A 9,286-nucleotide genomic window follows, 5' to 3' on the forward strand; every position below is an offset into this window, starting at 1 on the left:
AGTCTACATCTTAATCCCAAGAACCTGTGCCTATGTTATGTTCTCTGGTTGTAAGGGGCTTCACAGCTGTGATTAAATTAAGGTTCTCAAACTAAGGAGATGATTCTGGATTATCTGGGTGAGCCCAATATAATTACAAGGGTCTTTAGAAGCTGGAAAAAGGAGGCAAAAGAGTCAGAGAAGGAGAACGGAAGCAAGTTCTGGAGGTAGGCAGTGTGAGGACTCAACTTGCTATTGGTGGCTTTGGAGATGGATGGAGGAATATGGGCAGCCTTGCGAAGATGGAAAAAGCAAGGAGGTGACTTCTCCTTTAGAGTTTCCAGAAGGAATGGAGTTCTGCAGATGTCTTGCTTTTAGCCCAATGACACTCATTTTGGATTCTGACCTCCAGAGCTGTAAGACAATGAATTTACATTGCTTTAAAGCTGCTGAATATTTGGTAATTTGTTACAGCAGCAATAGGAAACTAATATAGATCCCTTTCAGCAATAACCTTCATGAAACTCTGAACATGTAGCATATGGAGGGTCATTGGAAAATCCCGAAACAGGTAGTAATATGCAAAAAAGATGGCTACTCACATTGATTTGAGGGTTGACTGAAAATACAGCATATAGTATCAAAAACCAGTAAGGAAGGAAATTCGGATACTAGAGCCCATGAAAAAAGAGAAGGATGGAAAAGATCTTTGTGGAGGAGGAAGTATACTTTGACATTTGCATAAAGTTGGGTCCTTTTAAACAGCTCTAAGTATTTTTTTCTTTTCCTTTGATTGGCAGAGTGGAGAATGTTAATAGCCATGGCTTTAGAAGAAATGGAATTTTAGAATTAAATGGGACCATTGAGATCGATCTCCTTGTAATGAATGTCAGAACACATTCTTAACCTCCCTGAAAAATGCTAGAATATTGCTAGTGGGGCAGCTATTGCCACTTCATGGGGCAGACCCTTCTGTTGTTGGACAACCCTAATTCTTAAGAAACTTTTCTTATACAAAACCAATTCTATCTTCCCCTAATGCCCACCTTTTGATCTTGGATTCTTTATGTGAATTTTCAATGTTCAGATCTCAACTGTTAGTGAAGGGGATGTGGGTGTGTGGGCTTTGGGGCAAAGTTCACACCAGAGAGAGAGGGGTCAAAATCCCAAATCATGTGCATGTAGGCATAGGCATTCAGGGATGTACGTGTGTGTGTGTGTGTGTGTGTGTGTCTTTAGAAGTACTAAAAAGACAACTATGAACTATTTTGCAAGCATTTTTACTGCTATTCCTAGTAACACCAACAGTGCTAGCTCATAGTAGGCACTTAATATTAGCTAGCTCAACGAATACATGAATGACAATGAAGGACACCAGTAGTAAGTAAATTAGCAATTATGAAAAAAAAAACAACTTGAATAATCAGTTCAGATTCATTAAATGGGGAACAAGACAGACTTTGAATATAAGGAAAGCTTTTGCTTTCTTTTTCCTCCCTGATTTCAAAGACTGCAAGCAGCACCCTGTTAATATCTTCAAAGAGACTTCCTGCTTTCCACTGGAACTGTAGGTGATATGCAGGAGTCCACGCATGCTTTTTATTTTTAAGGAAACCTGTGAGGTCACTGGGAAACCAGGAGATCATTGCCTCTCACCGAAGAGTAAGCAGCACTTTTTCCTCCCAGGCAAATCTAATGAAGTCACGTGGGTAGCTGTAACCTCTCGGTAACACAGGATGTGGAGGTTACATTGGGCCTTGAACAATTAATCAGTGTTATGGCAGAGCAGCTCGAATATGGAAATTCTAAAGGTCCCACATGTTGATAAATGGCCAATTTATGCTAAGATCCATCAAGTGTGTTGAGGCATTTGGAGTTATCACTGCACAATCATGACATGGTCATTATCAGACCGCAAATCGTCCAAAGAAATGACATGCCTCAGGAAGCAAGATTTGCGGGCAGAGCCTGCCTCTTTCTAAACTCAGTGTGAGGTCGGCTTGCTGTAAACGGAGCCATACAGCATGTAGATTAGCTCATGTGTGGCAGCTGCATGGCGGAAAGCAATTATAACACAGAGGCAACTCCACGCGCAGGAACTAGCACCTCCTGAAATATGATCACCTCCGCTTCACTACCGAGGGAGATGCCAAACTGAAATACACACACAGCCATAATGGAAGAGACCTGAATATATTACAGCAGGGAGGGGAAGAACTGGGGTAGAAGTTGGCAGAGGCTGTTGCTGAAAACTCCTTGTGCTCTTCTGAACTCTGAAATGGGATTCCTCTAGTGATACCACAGTCCACTATTTCCTTTGTTTTACCTGGAGAACCTTACAGTGAGGGCATTATGGTTTTCTTTGTTGACTGTACTCGATGTGACCGTTGCTTCCTTCCCATTGTCATATCCTCTTCCTAGAGGACGCTTATCTCAGAAGTGAGTGGGCACTGGGACAGGAGGACAGGCCCAGTGGATTGTGTGATTGTTCAACACTGGACCCAGGCTGGACCAAGCTGACTCTGTCTCCCATAGTTCAAAGCCTTGTTCAGTATTAGGACATAAGGGTGGTGTCAAGCCGGGCCTGGGGTGGTCCTTGCTGCCATGTGCTCAGGGAAGCAGGAGCAGTTAGTCTGCTGAGTGAGAAGCAGCCCAGTAGATCCATCAACATGTGCCACAGAAACAGCCTGGTCTAGAAGAGATGATTCAGTCAGCTTTTGACATCCCATTTCTTAGTCTCTCGTGAGGCCCTGCGATAATTTCTTCTCTTAGTTTCTCTCAGATATTCGCATATTCTTTCACAAATGCTCCTTTTATTCTACTTTCTGTTTCTGTGGCTTTGATTAAATGACACCTGCCCCCAATTTTGAGCACTTACCAGGTACCAGGATTTGTTTTGGTGATTTAGATGCATCAGCTTATTCAATGCTCTCACCAAGATTCACAGGTAGATGTGGTTATTTCATTTTTTTTTCATGAAGAATAGGCTTAGAAAGGTTAGATAATATCTCCAAAGTCACACAGTTGATAAGTGGGGGAAGTGGTGATTTCTATTGAAGTTACATTTGCATTGAAATTGATTTTACATTTTCTGTGAAATCATTAAACCACCTACTATATAGTAAATGATTTATGCTATAATTTGAGAACAGAATCTATGTTGAATTACTGAATCAACTTGGGAATATGACTAGAAACCAAATCATCTTTATTTAAAAAGCTAACATTACCTATGTTTACTTGAGGGTTGAAAACTTGCACAAGCCTGAAGGAAAATAGGCTATGTATAAGGATTTTTCAGGGGAGAGGGAAGGAGGAAAAGTTTTGAAGTGTTACCTAGACTTTTTATAGCCTATTCCTATTTATAGCTTGCTGATGTATCAACTCTGTGATGCTGAAAAGGGTGAAAGAGGCCATTGGATGTTTCGCAAATCAATCATCTTAGGATCTTAGATGGAGAAGATAACCAGAGATAATTAGATTAACATTATTTTACCTAAATCAAGGGGTTCTGATAGTCCTCTTTCCCGGTTTCATCTTTCTTTTCAGAATAAGGAGATAGACATGTTCCTTAATTTGTAACATTGAGGATCTTTATCCTCTTTAATTTTTATTTTGCCCTTCCCCCTGACTTTAGCTTTCCTTACCATGAAGACATTCATGAATGTGGATTCTGTGTCCTATGACCGTTACTACCCTTCATGTGTTCAATATTCCAGGCAAATGAATCATTGGGAGCTCTTCATTCATGTGTGTGCTTGATCTGCCCTGTTTGGTGCTTCTTGCCTTTCAACCATGTCATTCTCCATTCTAAACAAATAGTAGAATGTCTTTTAAGACTCAGTTGAGTGTTACTCCTTTAGAATGAAACTTTCATTGACTACCACAGATTTCAAGCAACATGATCCTCATTTGAATACCCATAATATTCTAACTATACCACTATAAGGATCCATAATAATAAAACCTAGGTATTATAGTAATTTCTGTCCATGCCTTCTCATTTCTGTCACTTCCCATTCTGAATCAATAGTCCCTGTCCTTCAAGACTCAGTTGAGCATTACTCCTTTAGAATGAAACTTTCATTGATTACCACAGATTGCAAGCAACATGATCCTCATTTGAACACCCGTAATATTCTAACTATCCACTGTAGGGATCCCTAACAATAAAAACCTAGAATTATAGTAATTTCTGCTCATGCCTTGTCATTCCTGCACTGTAAGCCACTTGAAGGCAGGGTGAATTTTAATCTGTTTCTTCTCCCTACCACAGAGCACCTTTCATGAAGTAAGTATTCAATATATAGCTGTTGAATGAATAAATAAATAAATAAATAAATTAAATAAATAAATAAATGAGTAGACAAATCCTTTAGGTGGGTTAATTTTAATGTTGCTCTGGTATTGTATTTCTTCTCTCCTGAAATGCTAAGATACAGCGTTCCCATTTGTCACACCGGGTACACCTTAGTTTTATCCCAATACGTGTTTTTTAATATGATTCGTTGAGGGAGAGTAAACAGTGAATTGCCTACTTTTCAGTATTACCTGTTTTTTAATTGTGTAGAAGCAGCTTTGGTCAAACAGGCTCTATAGGCTGGGGTTGCTGGCTGCTATATTGATGTGATATGTGGAGTGTATTAGACAAGGTGCTTAGCTCTCATTAATAGGAAACCCTGGCTGAATTGGCTTAAACAAAAGGGCAAATTATTAATATACTTTACAAGAAGTCTAGAGGGGGCGGGTAGCTCCCTGATCAGTTAAATTTGCGTCAGTTCCATCAAAGACCTAGATTCTTACTCTTAGATTGTTGCTTTTGTTCTCATAATAGCTAAAATCTTCATGACTTTTGTTGTTCTAGGAATCCTATACAGGCACCATAATATCCAATGGGAGAAGATAACAGGTATTTCTTTGAGTACTTCTGTCAGCAGTAAAGCCTGTTGTGGAAGCTCTGTAGCAATCTCCTCCTTGTTTCTTATTAGCTGGATTTCAGTTACATGACTATTCCTACACCACTTTTGGTAAAGGCATTGGGATTGCCATAATTGGATTAGACTTTGAGGATTTACTTCTGATTTTGAAATAGGATCACCATCAGGTTTGGAGGGTGTGTAGCTCAATGAAATTAGGCTTCTATTGTCAAAGACAAAATGTGTAATGGCTTTTGGAAGGTAACACCAGCATTTGCCATATAAAGAATGAAGATATTCCTTTATATGTATATGGTTGGGGAGATGTGAGCAGTTTTGCCTCCCTACCCAGGGGACATCTGGAGAAATTTATAGTGGTCACAATTTGGGAATTGGGAAGAGGCTGCTTCTGGTGCATCTTAGAATGCTCAGCACAGCCCATCCCCTACCCTCCGTAAAGAATTATCTGGCCCTAAATGTCAGTAGTGCTGAGGTTGAGAATCTTTGGCATGGATATACTTGCTCTCTGGGGCTGACACACTGTCTAAAAATCCTACTATTTATTTTTAGCAGCCCTTGAGACAGGACGACTGTTGATATACAGTATTTTACTTTGGAGGAATAATATACCAATAAATTATCATCCCATTAAAACCATAGTAAAACTATTTCCTCAGATTACCTGGTTGGCCATTTAGCAGGACCACAGGGAAGTGAATGTGACAGGAAGTGAATTCTGACAATGAGACTGAAGTCCAAGAAAGAATGACTCCAGGAGACCAACCTGTGGCAGGTACAACCACTATTTCCTTTACTGAGCGCAGTACAAAAAAATGACCAAGGTCAGGAAAAGGGGGAGCAGTGCTACTTATTTGAGTGCCTATTACTGTAGCAGGCACTGCCGTAGGAAATTTAGAGTACATGCAATAATTTTCCAGATGAGAAAATGGAGTTTCAGTGATGTTAAGAGAATGGTTCAAAAATATTTTTAAAATGTTGTCTTCAAATTTCATATGAAGAGAATAATTTTCTCTCTACAGATTTTTTTCCCCATTTCTGCATAAGTGAGGAAGGTTAGTTGACCTTATTGCTTGATAGAAATGTGAAATGTAACACGGAATTTTGAGACTGCTTACCTCCCTAAACAATATTTGCCATGCTTACTTTCCATTGTTTTACTTTCTTGTATTATCTGAAATTACAGCTGATTCTGTAGATCAATCTCCCAGATGATTAGAATATCATTTTCTTTCAAAATTGCAGCCATGCATTACTTATTTTGTATTTTATATAGCTTCTAGCACAATGGGCTGCACATATAGATGTAATGAACATTTCTTATTATTTTTTGGTTGTCCAGCTTTGAATTCCCCTTTGTATCATGGGAGAATCCACCATTGTCTTCAAATGTAGAACTCTCTCTCCCACCAGGAATGCTGACAGATTCATACTCTCCCTTTCCCTGCCCTCTGGTCACCAGGGCAAAGGGTATATGACCTAAGCATCACAAATGTGATGCTTTACTATTGGATGTTGTACTATAGATGTTGTGGAAGCCAAGGATTCCAGATGGCGTCGTTGTAAGACGGAAGCTGGAAGATGTAGAGGTCCTTAAGACACTGGTTGGAGAAGAGCTTTTTGAGAGAATTTCACACTCCACACTGACCAGGTGACCTGTCAGGCCAGTAAGATTTCAGGAATTACTTGTTATTACAATATAGCCAAGTCTATTCGGACTAATGACTAACAAAAAAAGGACTAATAAAAGTGCTTGAAAGAGAAGTGTAGGGTAGTGAAGAGTAATGAACAACAGTTTATAGTCCAACAGGACTATTTGGGACTCCAGTCCTACCACTTACTAATTGAATGACTTTCAACATTAGTTGAAGGGAACCTAGACAGAAGTACACAACGTTTTTTCATATGCAAGGAAGGAAGGGGATATATGGATCCGGGGACACTTGAGTGAGATAAATCCTATTTAAGTCTAAGCTCTTTTGGTTCTCAAACAAACTAATCTCTTGTGCACCTGGATGACACAAGCTTTTTTTTTTTTTTTTTAAAAAAGGCCTTACTCATATTTTCATGAGCTGAAATGTCATGCTTCAAGTCTGGCAGCAGGAGGTAACGATTCCACAGTTCGTAGGATGATCTTGAGCCTTTTCTTTGCCCATCTATCACTCCCCTGCACTTGCTGCAGAACCCTCAGGTGGTTGCCCAGTTGGTTATTCAGATTTAAGCGTTATTGACTGTTGCCCCCTCATTTTGCATTCTAAAAGCATCACGATGGAAATCCAGTGTTAGATGACTTGAAACTAGCATTACACAGACATTATTCTTTTGTGCCAAAGAGCTTACTCTAATATAATGTCCAATCTTCCCACAATTATCATATTTCTTTTCCCTGCTGAGCACTCTCATGCATTTTTGCCAAGTGGTTACAGAACCACAGTGGAAACAGTTATGGTCTCTTGGTGGTCAGATTTGCAAATTCATCCCAAATCCGTTGCATAACCCATATACGTGCTTCGCATATGCAGAAAGCCTACTGTTATGCCAAAAAGGTAAGTGGGTTATTCTGCGATGCCCTCTTTGCCCTTAGTCGTACTGCAATGGGATTGTGGTACACTGGACTTGAACTCCCAACAGCTCCAGTTGCTGCCTGCTGCCTCAATGAATTTTATATTAGCAGGCAAACAAAACACTCAACCAAGTGAAAGGAATTCATAATGCCAAGGCTTCCTAGGATCAGAATGTGCTGTGTGTCTTCCAAAGAAGGATTGTGGCTATCAGCTTGCGATAACTAATCTAGATAAATCGCCCCTTTACAACACATCTGGCTTCAAGTTGTTTAAATTAGCGGAGTTTAGCCGTAGAACAACAGCTGAATTGGAGCCTACAAATTCATATGCTTCCTACACATGCATAAATGCTAAATGATGAGCTTGGTAATGATCGGGAACCCCTTATTTCTGAGAGACTGGTAAGTCTACAGTGTTTCTTTGCTGCATATTAATTAGGATAGTGTAATAAAGCTTCAGAAGTAGTCTTCCAAGCAACATAGTTTGAATTAATGTTTACGAAAGCTCTTTATTAACCTGAAAATGCACTTCAAAGGTAATATGGGAAAAGCTTTTCCCCTCTTAATTGGCATTTCAGTAAGTATCACGGATCTTTCCATTTTATACCTATTCTCGTTATAATGACAGCCAAAGATTTTGGTTGTCCAGCTTCCAATTCTTTGCATTGGGAGAGAGCACACCATGGTGTTGAGATGTAGAACTCTGCCTTCAAGAAAGCTGAAAGACCCATATGCCCCCTTTCCCTGTCCTCTGGTCACCAAGGCAAGGGGTATGTGACCTAAGCATTGCCAATGTGAGGCTTTCCTCTTGTATGTCGTACCACAGGATCACAGTAACAACTTAACAGTATGTTTGCCATTATCATCTTCTGTGTCCAGTTTGTTGATGGGCTTATATCCTTCAGGGGGCCTTTCTGGTAGACTCAGAGTTTAGAATTGGAAGGATCTTCAAGGTTCTCTACTCCAACCATCTGCAAAATAGAAAATTGAGGCCTCGTTTAATACAAGTAACAGTAGCACTATGATGTGTCATGCAGTATTGCTCTGTACTGAATCAGAACACGAGTGGCCAAGTGTTGGTGATTTAACCTCTGAATTTCTTGGGTCGCTCCAGTAGCATTGTGTTTATTTTTGAGTGCAACACATTAAGAGAGACACTGGAAAGATAAACTGATTCATGGTAACAGACGCATGAGAGTAACAGATCTTTAAATCACACCAAAAAAAATTATGGATGGAACAGTTGTCCAAAGGAAGATTCGGGAGAAACTTGACAATTGTCTTTAAATAAAGGAAGAGAGGTCATGTGGAGGCTTAGTCAGCAAGAGTTAAAGGATATCTGAGAAGCTTCTGGGATTACGTGTAGAGTTCATGTGTATGGGAGCATTGATACTTTGGAGTGAAGCAGGTCCATAGAATTAACCCAATTCTCAAAGACTAAAGATCAATGTGCTATACTTAGTCTGTTGGATAAAGAGGACAGAACAACAACCAATAGCTCTAAGTTGCAAGGAGGCATAATCTGGCTATATCAGGAATAATTAAAAATTTGAGTTGTCTCCATATGGACTGGTCTGCCTCCAGGTGGAGTAAATTTCTCATCACTTGATATTTCTAAGCCCCAGACTATATCAAGAATGGTTTAGAGAAGATTGATGCATCAGAGCAGGGTTGAATTAAACTGCTTCTATGATTCATACCCATTCTGAATTTTAGGGATCCTATAACTCACAGAAATCAAACAATGCTTACAGGCCGTGAACTTAATTTGTGGTGTGGATCCCAGGTATCTGTATTTTTTTCTCACTGT

General features: G+C 39.7%; 1 long non-coding RNA gene across 2 annotated transcripts in view; it reads left to right on the forward strand.

Moving 5' to 3' along the window:
* The window catches only part of LOC123381495, a 656,019-nt gene that overhangs the window by 198,836 nt on the left and 447,897 nt on the right, over window positions 1-9,286 (forward strand). The gene's annotated exons all lie outside the window — the stretch shown is intronic.

The sequence above is a fragment of the Felis catus genome, chromosome D4, assembly GCF_018350175.1.
Source record: "Felis catus isolate Fca126 chromosome D4, F.catus_Fca126_mat1.0, whole genome shotgun sequence".
NCBI lineage: Eukaryota > Metazoa > Chordata > Mammalia > Carnivora > Felidae > Felis > Felis catus.